Raw genomic sequence first — 10007 nt, 5'->3', positions numbered from 1 at the left:
TAAATACGATCACTCTATTAATAGTTTTTCCATCATAAAATTTTCAGTGCTGCATATAAAAAAATCCATGCACAAGTTTTTAAAAATATAGTGTCGGGGGCAGAGGGGGCAATGCCTACCCGCAGACACTGTGTCCACAGGCCCAAGGTCCAGCCATGTGCCCCACCCTGCGGTGGGGCAGCCCGGGCCTCCCCAGGACCCTCACTCCCCTAAGCCCCGAATCCAGAAAACCTCAGGTCCTTTGACCTCAGAATCCAGTTTCCTTGAGAAGAGCAGACATGTGTGTGGGGTGGGGCGGGGGAGGGGAGGCTCCCTAAATAATCCCAGGGCTGGTTTCAATGGCCTAAATTCCCAAGTCCTGTGTCCTCTTTTAATTCAAGTTCAGAATAAATACCATTACCCCATTTTACAGATGGGGAAACTGAGGCTCTGGGTGGGGAAGGAACTCGCTCACTGGCCTGAGAACTGGAGCCTGGATCTTGACAGTGGACATGAGACCTCTTCGTCCACAGACAAGACTCAGGACAAAATGCTCCTGGGCCAAAAGCAGACACCAGAGAGAGGAGGACGAAGGCCCTGGGCGTTGGCCACAAGGGCTGAGCAAAGCCCAGAGGAAAGAGCCACCAAGGTGGGTGGGGTAGGTGGGGTCACGAGTCCTCAGGGCCACAGCACAGTCCCCTGCCTGGTTTCCTCTGCCTCATTGGGGAGGAGGGCCCCGGGGCCCCTGCGAGCGTCAGGGGAGCTGCAGGGGAGGCTGGGGGTGAGCGCTCGTGAGGACCACCTGCCCGGGAGGCCTGGAGAGCCGGGTGCCACCCTCGCCAGCAGCCGGCACTGTCACCGCACGCAGCAGTTGCTGTTGCACCTCTGCGATTCCCTAACGGTTCCCCTGGGAGCACCGAAGGTAAATATGTTAATTTGACTTCAATCATGGCTTTTTAAAACAAAGTGCACACTATATTAATTTAGGGCACAGAACCTGAACACTGCTCACGCGTGTGTCTGAGCCTCCCGTCCTGGGCAAGGGGGACCCCGAACGTGAGGGGGCCAAGGGGGCAGGGGGCCAAGAGGGAGACCCACCCGCCGGATCCCCAAACGCGAGCCGCGGCGGGGGCCTGAGCCTCGGAGGCTGAGCCCGGTGGCATCAGGCAGGGGTGCAGCCCCTCAGCTTCCAGGCAGAGGACGCTCCCTACCAGCAAGAGGCCCGACGGCCGGGGCCGGGCAGGTGGAGCAGGGTCTGCAGACCCCGGGCTGCCCAGGACCCCTGGGAGGGCCCAGCTACCTGGTTCCTCAGTCCGTGACCACGTCAAGGCACAGCCTGGAAGCAGGACCCGGCCCGTGGCCTGCGGGACCCCAGGCCCGCCCACCTCACCTCCATCTCCAGCCCTGTGGGCTCTACAGTGGCCCACGGGTCAGCCCACCGTGTGGGGTCTTAGACAGTGTCGTTAAGGTCACGGTCGGTGCAGAAGTGGCCCGGCCCAGACTGCACGGAATCAGCTGACAAAGGACACTGGTGCCCTTGCTCGTCGTATTTTTCGGGGGGTGGCGCAGGTGGGGGCTCTCCTCTCCAGGCACCCGGGAGGGGGTGCCCTCCAATACCCCAAAGCAGAAAGTGCTCGGGGAGAGGACGCCAGCCAGACGCCTGAGCGGGGAGGCCTGTGGGTGGTCACGGACCCTCCAGCACCCCCGGGACCCGCCAAGCACCCTCCACACCTGGGGTGTCACACGTTTCCAGACGGTGCACTTTGGGGCGAGGGGGCTGGAAGGCAGTGAGAGAAACAGACCAGCTCCCAGCACTAGTGTTAAGATGACTTTGAAGCTAAGTAACCACACCTGTGCTGTTCATCACCATGACGACAGCACTTCCGGGTCCCGCCCGGCACCGGAGGTCCCACTGGTCCCTCTCCGTCACAAGCAGCTGTGACCGTGGCCCCAGGAAGGCCCCGTCTCCACGTGAGCCTGGACAGGAGCCAGTGCACTGCTCCTCCAGCTGCCTGGGGGCAGCGGGGCCGGCCTGGGAGCCAGCAGCCCCTCCAGGAGGCACGGGGATGAAGGGAGGTGCTGGAAGAGGCTGACCTAGAAACACTGCAGCCCGGGGTCAAGGGTCTCCAATAGTCTCGGGGAAAAAAAACAGTCTGTTCACACGTGTTCGTATGTTCTGGAACCAACGAGGGACACAGGAAAGAGTTCCCTAGAAGAGAGACCAAATCAAACTCAGAACTGGGATGGCCACCTCGGGACCCACCAGGCTCCCAGGCCGCTGGAAACCCAGAGGGAAGGGCGGCCGGGTGGACACAGGCCGGCCAGCTCCCAAGGGACTACCTTGGCCCACCTTGTTAACCAACGCCCTGCAAGCATCACTGCCCTGGCCACCCAGGCCAGCCGAGGCCAGGGCAACAGGCCAGCACCAGCCCCTCCTCCTGCCCAGGCCGGGCAAGTGCTCCCCCGGCTACAAGCCGTCCGGGAAGGCGGTGCCGGGCACCCGCGTCCACTGTGGCTATAACAAATTCCCTCGCGAGGTTTCTTGGAAATCAGTGGCTGCAATGTAATCACAGCTGCCGGGGCTCGCAACGAGCCCGCTCGGGGGCTCTGTGCAGTTATAGTTATTACGAAAGCGCAGTTAAGAAACACTGAGGAAGAACTGAAACCTCCAGGAATACCCGAGAGCCAGGGGAGGGGCGACCCCTCACCCCCACCCCACCCAGGACGAGGACACGCTGCCCCTTCCTGCTGGTCCCTCGTGCGGCCATCCTCACCCAGGGTCAGTCTGTACTGACCCAGCTCCGTCCACCCGGATGCACCTGGCCCAGGTAGCCGCTGCTGCCCGGGGGCTCCGGCTGTCTTTGCCCCACCACAGCCCACCAGGGCAGCACCCTGGAACCCCAAGAAATCCATGAGCGGGCACAGCTATCACCACCCCCGGCTCTGCTCTGTGACTCACCCCTCGGGCCCTTGTTTCCTCCCATGAAATGAGCGGGCACAAGACACTCTCCAAAGGCGCTCGGCCCTGGCATGGCCTAACAGCAGCTCTGGGCCAGCTCACCACCAAGGCAAGACCATGACCGCCTGGTATTCCCTGCAAAGGGCGGGGCCGTGGAGGGGTTTCTCCCGAAGGGCCGTGGGGGTCTGATAAAAGGGAGCAGCCAGAGGGGCCATCCCAAGCCTCCACCTTGTGGCCTTGTGCCCGTGACTAGACCTGCCTTCTCCCTGGTGCCCGTGGGGTGCCCTCACCCAAAAAGCACAGGGCAGGGCCCTCGGAGTCACGCCGAGCGACGCATAAAGGAGCCAAGGTGAGGCCTCATGGGTGCTGCAGAGCAAGGCCCTCCGTGTGTGGAGGCCCCACCTGCCCCCCAGGCAGTGCCTCCCCTTCTGGCACAAAACCCCACTCCTGGAGCCCCCCGTGGGAGGAAGGCCGGGCCCTGCCCACACCCCTAGAGACAGGCCGGCGGGTGGAGGGGTCCCGGCCCGCTACGCCCAACACCCGTCAGCGGCCAGCCGGCCACCACAGAGCCCTGGTCCCACCATCCTCGTGCAGGTGAGGTTGGCTGCAGCCAGAGCGGTCCCACCAGCCACTCCCAACCTCCAGGTGTTTCCTTCTGTCCTTCTCCCCGCAAGGAAAAACAGACATGTTTGCCAGAAGCAGCCGATTTTATCTTGCTAACTTGACCCTCACATACGGACCACTTCTGACCAGGGTTTCATGCCGACTGCCTCAACCCTGTCAAACCTCGGAGCGAGAGGGCTGATCCTGTGCGTTTTGAGGCTGCGAAACTCCTACTACTCCTAACTCCTACTCCATTAGACGTGCACGCTGACATGAAAGTCATCAGACCGAACCCCCTTCCACGCTCTCTTTCCGACGGAGAACTCCGTGTGGGCAAACAGCCTTTCTGGCACTGGGCTGGAAACCTCACAACCCTCTGAGCTGCAGAAATGGGGCCATCCCACCAGACAGGGGCCTGGCACTCCAGCCATCCCCAAGAGAGCGGAGCCAGAGGCCAAACGGAGGAGCTGGACAGGAGGTCAGAGGGCGGGGGGCCCAACCTGAGATCAGGAGACACGGGGACAGTACGGCAGTTCCTTCCAAGACTGGGGAGGGAGAGCAGCCACGGAGAAAAGGGAACAGAGGCAGGTAGACACTTCGGCCTTCACCCCTCTGCTGGGGTGAATAGGGTTCCCCAAATTCATGTCCGCCTGGAACCTCAGAATGTGACCATAAGTAAACCAAGGTCTCTGCAGGAGCAATTAGTTAAGATGAGGTCTTAGAGGATTTAGGGTGGGCCCTGAAACCAACGACTGGTGTCCTAAGAAGAGGGAAATCTGGACACAGGAGAAGCCGTGTGGCCAGGGGCTGGGAGAGGCGGGAGGGAGCTCGGCCCTGCGATGCCTTGATGGGGGGCTTCTGGCCTCGGAACGGGGGAGCGTACACCTCTGCTGGTTCAGACGGCCCAGTCAGCAGGGCTGTGTCTCAGCAGTCCTAGGAAACTCACAACCCCCGCCCCGCTGACGCTGACCTTGACCCGGGATCTGAGGGAACGGGGACCTGCTGGTTTCGGACAGATCTGCTCAGACTCAGACAACATCTGCCAAGTACCAGGATGGCCCCGGTGCAGCCCCAGGTCAGGAGATGGAGGAGACACGGGAAATGGTGCTAGGGAAGCCGCTTCTCCCCGACCCCGCTTCTCCCCAGGGCTCCTCGTGGGCAGAAGGGGGCCAGGCTTGGGTACACCTCCTACTTCATCCTCGCAGAGCCCCACAGCCCAGAGGAAGAGTGGGCCGGGGCCAGGGGCTGTGACAGCAGCAGCCCAGAGCCCAGCTCAGAGCTTCTCCACGGGGGACACTGGAGGGACGTGGCCACTGACAGCCAGGACGGCACCCGCCTTTCTGGGAGCAGCCGGTGCTGATGAGACCCGACACCCCTCACCACTCAAGAGCCTCCCGTTCCAGGGCCAAAGACCCAACGCCTCCCCGCACACAGGGTCCTGTGCGGCCCACTACTCACCCCTGCCCCACACCCCGTATCCTGCCCTGCTCCCACGCACACCCCTGGCCGTGACCCCCATGCTGGGGTTGCTTTAGAAACACACACACCAAATTGCCCCAAGTGACTGGACAAAATCTACCACGGGCCACCTCCAGCCGGCAGGACAGTGGCACGGCCGCAGCACCGCTGTCCGAGACATGCCCAGACCGGGGGCATTCTGCAAAACAGGGCTGGGCTCTGGGGGCAAGGTCACAAGAGCCAAGGAAAAGACCTCAGATCTTGCAGGCTGAAAAAGCCTAACAGACACAACAAAACTTGGACAGACACGAGCACATCCGTGTTCACACAGCGCCATTCACAACAGCCAAACGCGGAAACAGCCACGTGTCCTCGGACGGAGGAAGGATAAACCCAACGGGGTCCGTCCACACAGCGGACTAAACTCAGCCTTAAAAAGGAAGGAAATCCTGACACAGGCCACAGCAGGGACAAGCCTCACAGACATCATGCTGACCAAAAGCCAGACGCAGAGGACAAATTCTGTGTGATGCCACCCATGTGAGGCCCTAGAGGAGTCAAACCCACAGAGACACAAAGTGGACGGCGGGGCCCGGGGCTGGCGGGGGGGAGGGGAGTGAGTGTTTAATGGGGACAGAGTGTCAGTTTGGGAAGATGAAAGAGTCCTGGAGACGGATGTGGTGACGGCTACACAACAATGTGAATGGACTCAATACCCCTGAACTGTGTGCTTGAAAGTGGTTAAGATGGTAGGTTTTACGTGTAAGTAACTAGAATTTTTTTTAATTAAAATTTTAAAAGCAGACCTGACAGGTGCCTGGGACAGGAACTCCACGGTGACCCTCTGGCTGTAAAGGGCCCAGGCGTGGGCGCCATTGGGGCCGTTCAGTGACCGCTGGAGCTGCGGTGAGGCGGGCAGCGGGCAGCCCTTGTTTCAGTGGGTCACCCAGCAATAAGGGGCCACTACTCTCAAACGGTCTGGAAGAAGTTCTGTGTTCGGTACGTGCAGTTTCTCTGTAAGTTTAACACCGTGCATCTTTTAACCCTTTCCTCAGGCATCAGAACTAGCGGCCCCAGCTGCCAGCGCTGGGCACAGGGTAGGGGCTCCTCCACCACACTCAAGACCTGTGACAGTGACAGCGGGGCCAGGAGGCTGGAGGAAGCCAAGTCACCGCGCCCCCACCCCGGAGAAGGGGTGCCTGGTCCTGGGGAACGCCCGCCCCCTGGGGTCCACCCCAAGTCCTGGCCAGACGTCCTGAAAACCCCCAGAAACGAGTCTCTGAACGTGGCGGGGACCCTCCTTCTGAGCTTGAGCAGCAAATCACGTCGCCTGTCCTCCCAGGAGAGAAGCCCCATGCCAGGCAGCTGGTGGGGTGGGGTGGGGGAGGGACAGAGGAGCTCCCCAAGCAGAGCTGGGGGCCAACTCCCAAGGAGGCCTGGTGGGGGGACTTCCCACTTCTCCTGGGTTACGGGGAACGTGAAGAAAGGCCCAGCGCAGAACTGCACGAGAGCCTCCCAGGCCCTCAGGCCCTCGCCCGGCCAGGCGGTCACCTGCACTGGGACCAAGCTGGGGCCGCTGGGCTGGCAGAGCCGGGCGGGAAGAGGAGTGAGGGGGACCCGAGGACCCTGCTCCTCCTCCAGGAGAGACCCTGAGGCCCATGCCATGAGCCCCCTGCCAACGTGCCCCCTCTCAGGCCCGCCACAGCTGCCTGAGGTCACGGTCCAGGAATGGCAGGGCCCCCGAGGTGTAGAGGCACAAGGCCTGGGTGCCCCGCCTCACCGCCTGGACGCCGTGGCCCCTCCAGACCCATCCTGGGCACCCACCTCCTCCCGAGGCATCTCTGCTCTTACTTTCTCTTTGCCTCCATTTCTTGGCCATTTCCTCTCACTTCATGACCTTGTTTTTCTTCTGCGGGACGGAAGAGACACAGGGAGGAAGGACCTGGAGGGCCGCGGTGGCCCGCGTCTGCACTGCAGTTTGGGGTCCAGCCCCAAGGACTCCACTGAGACCCACCTCCCTCTCCTTTCCAGGCTGCTTCCCGGGACATGGATGGGCCGCTAAACTGGGTTATGACAATTAACACAAATTCTGCCTCCTGTCCCCAAACTTATGTAACCGCAGACACTCTTGTCTCAGGAAAATCCTCCTCCGCCAGTGGCCCCATTTCCCGCCCTCGACCCCGGCTTAGCTCCTGAGCCAAAGGTCCTTCCAGACTTGCCAGCCTGTGCTGGTCCTTCATGCCCGCGGTCCAGGTGCTCGTCGGGGCCGTGGCTACTGCCCACGCGTCTGGCTGCCCACCCTCCTGGGCAAGCACAGGGCGGAGCCAGACGGCCAGCAAGGCCGCCCCTACTTCTGAGACTGCCCCTCCCCTCCCCTCCAGGCACTAAAGGGTTTCTGCGCCCACCTGGCCACACCGGGTTGACTAGGGTCCCCCCATAATTCATGTCCATCTGGAACCTCAGAATGTGACCTTATTTGCAAACAGGGTCTTTGCAGATGTAATTAGTTAAGATCTTGAGATGGGAGTGACGCGTCTACAGGCCAAGGAACGTCGAGGATTGCCAGCACCGCCAGATGCTGGAAGAGGCCAGGATTCTCCCCTACGGCCTCCAGACGGAACCAGCCCTGCCCACACGTTGATTCTGGACCTCTGGCCTCTAGACTGTGAGACAGTAAATTTCTGTTGCTTTAAGCCCCCAGGTTTACGGTCATTTGTTACCCAACCCCAGGAAACTGATCTCACCCCCACCCCCGTTACACCCCAGGGTGACCGCAAGGCTCACGCCCCTTCCAGCCTGTCCTCTCCACCGGCAAACAAACATAAACATCGCTGCCCTCCTGGAGCTGAGGGACCCCACGGGGAACCCGCAGAGCAGCGTTCACAAAATAGGGGGGATGCACCACCCTTGCTAAGGGAGGGAGCCACCTTCAGACTCGAGGAGGGGGCAGGTGTGAGTGGGCAGTCAGGGCCACACGCCAATCCCACCACCGCTTTCCCACGCGTCTGCCAGAGCCCGACATAGCGGCAACACTCAACAAACAGCACAGGGCCCGGTGGCGAGCCTGGGGGACGTGAGTCTCCAGCCCCTACCCTGCCCCGAAGCCTCCACTGGGTCCATCCTGCCCCACCGCTCCCCGTGTCCCCCCCCACCTCCTCCCAGAGCAGACAAGGGGCGAGGGCTGGTGTGGAGAAAGGGGACAGACTCGGCCCAGTGTCCTGAGACACGGCCAGGAACCGACGACGGCTGATGGGCCGGCGATGCAGGGGTGTCGCCCCGGAGGGACCCGCCCGTGCCCCACACCCCACACACATCCCCATCCGGGCAGAAGGTTTCCCGGAGAAGCCAGCGGGCAATTTGCATAATACTCTTTGCAAGTTAATATCAGCCTCTGATAATGATCTCGGCATAGCTGGAGCGCTGAGGCGGCTGTTACAACACTAAGTAATCATATTTTAAATTATGTTTCCCTTTATAGAAAGGTGTTGCAAAAACACACAGACATGAAATCTGTTGCAGCCCCCTGCCAACCACCCGACCAGATTCCCAGCGCCACGGCTGTCACTGCAGCACGGGGGCTGGCGAGACCCGGGCTGCCCGGGCCAGCCCCGTGCCCCACACTGCCCGGGCCTCACCCGGGCCAGGGGTGCGTCCCAGCAGGGGCACTGCCCAGATCTGAACCACCACGGGCTCCGGCCACGGTCAAGGGTGAGTCCGTGCAGAGAATTTAACGGAGCACCTAGGGCACACTCTCGTCGGGGGTCCCAACTCCCCTGGGGGTAGGCCAGGGGGGGCGCTCCCCATCCCCACAGCCCCCAGCCCCTGCCTCGTGCTGGAGACTCCAGTGCCCACGCCACCAGACTTCCAGGAGCGTGTCGTGTGGCGGACGCGGGATCCTGAGAACTCAAAACCAAAACCATCGGCGCTTCCAGAACTTGCCCATTGCAGCCCCTCACCCAGCACCTGGACTCGGGGACCCAGCCCAGGAAGGCGAGCTCATCCCTGACCCCTGCACACCCACAGCCCGACTGCGGCCACGGCACACCCTCCCGCCACGGGTGAGCCGGTCCTGGTGTGGACACAGGTCTGAGCACACGGCCACACTCGGTCCCCCTGGGGGAGCAGCAGGGGCAGGGCCTGCGTGGACGGGGCGGCCGGTCACCCACAGGGATGCAGAGAGGACCGAGGCCAGGACCTGGAGGAGGCAGGGGGCCCACGGCCGCCCCCAAGGGGAGCCCCTTCTCTCCTTTTCTCTTCATGCAGGAGCCGGGGCCACCACTCAATCTCTATTTTCTTAAAAGCTTTCTTTTCTTTTTTATTAAAAAAAAAAAAAATCCAATTATAGCACAAATCTCTCAGCAGGGGTCAGTGTGGAATAAGAATAGCCAAAGTTAATGGACATGACACAGGCAAGATTAATGCCTAAAGGGTTTCAAAAGTTGTATGATGCAGATTTCATTAACATTTTAATTGTAATGTATCTTTTTAATCTTCTCTCACCCTAATGGCTTTATATGGCCCAAAAAAAAAAAAAAAAAAAAACTGCTGACAACAACAAAAAGTATCAATATACAAAATTTAACAAAGGCGCTTAGCAGTGCAAAGGAAACTAAACTAAAGGAACAAAACTATGTTAACACTGTGATTTTTAACAGCACAAAAGTCGGAATGCAGCAGAGGCGGCTGCTTCTCCTTTCTTGGCGCAGAGACTGGGACGGGCGAGTTAGGAAGACAGGCAGATGCCCAGGGCTAGGGTGCGGAGGCCCCCCCCCCACCCGCGGGACCCAGGACAACCCAGGACAAGCCGGGGGCACAGGGAGCAGACTTCCTGCAAAGACCACCAGCAGCGCGGGCAGGCCCTGCCCCTTCCCCACTAGCTGGACTCCAGGCAGTGCCCAGGAGGCGGAGGGAGGGAGGCCCTCTTCTGGAAAATGCCAGCCATCTGTGGGGATGGGGAGGGGACATCTAGGGGTGTCACCATAATGAAGGGGGCATTCTGTGGGGCAAG

Source organism: Balaenoptera physalus (assembly GCF_965194825.1).
Source record: "Balaenoptera physalus genome assembly, chromosome: 7".
Taxonomy (NCBI): domain Eukaryota; kingdom Metazoa; phylum Chordata; class Mammalia; order Artiodactyla; family Balaenopteridae; genus Balaenoptera; species Balaenoptera physalus.
This window is presented reverse-complemented; position numbering follows the sequence as displayed.